This window comes from Neolamprologus brichardi, unplaced genomic scaffold (genome assembly GCF_056152115.1).
Source record: "Neolamprologus brichardi isolate AB-2024 unplaced genomic scaffold, ASM5615211v1 NODE_ptg000031l+_length_7269946_cov_1, whole genome shotgun sequence".
NCBI classification, from domain to species: Eukaryota; Metazoa; Chordata; class Actinopteri; order Cichliformes; family Cichlidae; genus Neolamprologus; species Neolamprologus brichardi.
The window spans coordinates 3,998,556-4,001,014 of NW_028270136.1; positions in this window are offsets into that span (position 1 = coordinate 3,998,556).

Sequence of the window (2,459 nt, forward strand, 5' to 3'; positions counted from 1 at the left end):
TTAGAACTGAAGAAGCCTCTCGGATGAGAGGTGAAACGTCTTCAAGTAACTTAAAGAAGTCCAGACGCTTTTCTTTGCAAGCTCCTTTGACCATATTTATTTATATTTTGCAAGTGTACAGTTTCTCTTTTAACTGATATCAAAAAAATTTGCTTATTTTAAACGCTATTTAACAACAGTACAAACAGTAAATACATACCCACGTTTTAATGTCAACTGTCATACCAAACCAGTAAAATCTGGAACACACTGCATTTAGCGTTTTGTGTGTGCCAGTGTGTCCTCCAATTGGAGATGAATGAAACTCATGAAATATCTTCCTGGCATCATCCATGGTTTTTACTACTCTTCTGGTTCCAACAAAGAGTTCTCCATCTGCAGTAAAACAATATATATTTAGAAATTAATTTAACCACATATATGAGCTGTTAGTATTAACAATAAATTACTGACCCTTTTGTTTGAATTTTGAGGCATATCTTCTGAGCCTTGTCATATCCTGAAGGGTAGGAGCCCGCAGAAATGAACGCGTAAATCTCTTCCCACTTCTTCTCCATATCTACGAATGTAAGTAAACATTTTCTTATGAGCTTCAATATGTGCAGTTAACAATGCAAATAATTTAACTTATTAAATAACGACATTACCGAGACAGCCTTAAAACACCGAAGCTGCGGACTCAAAAGTGTTGTGCAAATACCACGTGTCCAGTAACTTGACAGCAGACTTCACCGAAGCTGCAAATTCGACAGTTGTGCAGAAAGCAGATAGCGACTTCACTTTAATATTGACAAACAATCACAAAGGCTTAAAAAATCAAGTATCAACGTCAATAAAAAGTACTAATGCTTACTACTTACCTATTCTCCTGCAAATATGACAACGGGGTAGCGTGAAATCACAGCCAGATGCGCTTAGCTTCCCTTTTTGTGTTGTGTGCATGCGCGCACATGCTCAGGAACGGTTTACGGGGGTAGGAGAAATTCCCAGAACACCGGATGTAAGTTCCAAAAAACTGAATTTTGGAACTGAAACTGAATGGTGAGAAGTGAAACTGAAATTATTCGAGAGCTAAATTTTTAAAGGATAAAATGCAGTTTCAAAGCAAATCACTTCATTTTCAAACCATAAATTCAATTTCAAATTAGACTAATTCAAATTCAGTTTTCAAAAGCATTTATTCAAGTTACAATTCAGATTCAATCTGAGCAATTCAAATTCAAATTTAACTTATTCAAATTCAGTTTCTGATGGCACAGATTTCTGCCCATAGGAGAGCTGCAGCTTTACTGTTACAGCAACCGTGTGATTACTGTAAGGGTAGACAGCATGCAGCAAGGGCGTAGATTTGGCATGGACGGAAGGGACATGTCCCCACCAATATCCAGCGGTTATTGAATTGTCCCCACCAATAATTTGATCTCTTCGAGTAAAGAAAAACAAACCCGATAGAAAGAAAAAAACGATCTGTCAGCGTCTCATTCACCCAGCGGTGCAGAAAGAGTTAAATTACGTTCTCTACTGGAGTCCTACGTCATGTGACAAATATGGTATTGCTGTAATTGTTTATATGCTTTATATATTCTGAGGTAAGTTGATCTATAGTGTTACATCATATTCTATAAGGATGTTATGTGTTTGTAGACTTTCTGCCCAGTTTGACCCATTTAGCAGAAGTCAGCCTGTTTAAGGCTCTGATATCTATTCTGTATGACTTAAAGCAGTTATGACATGGTCTGATTTTCTCACCCAATAAAAGAATATTTCATATATCAGTCTACTCTTCATTCTATCAGAAACAGTTATCACAGCTCGTACATTTGCTTTTTACACATATATGTAAGCATTGAGCCAAATTTATTAATGCCAACATACTGAAGGAACAACATTTGTCTCTTATATATAATACATCTATAGATACACTGTCAAAGATACTTGAGTGTCTTTGAGTGAAGATTTAAGGTGATAAGACATATAAATAACTGCAACTTGAATCTTTACTGAAGCTCAGTATTTGACAGAGTTCACTCACATGAATTTCACTCACATGTGCTGTACCAGTGTACCTGCACATGTGATGTGACAATAGAAGTGATTTGATTTGAGAGTTCAAACTCACTGCTGTAATAACTAATAATGATTAATATAATAACTATAATATTGGCCACGTCATATTTACACTGACTTTAGTCTCATGAACAACATTAACTATTTGTTATTTACTAGCTAATCTTATATGACTGTTCAGTACAGATATGAAGCCCAACAATCATGTTTTACAGTCCTGTGGTCTCAGCCTCAGATACTTATTAAATCACACAAAGCTCATGTAGAAACAAACGAACGAACAAAATATGTCCAGCTATCATGGTTGCTAGGCAACCTGGGCAGCGCGACGGAGGCTAGACCGTCCCATTTCACAAGCCTCACACTTCCGGCCTTAGCGGTCTTTGAGTACG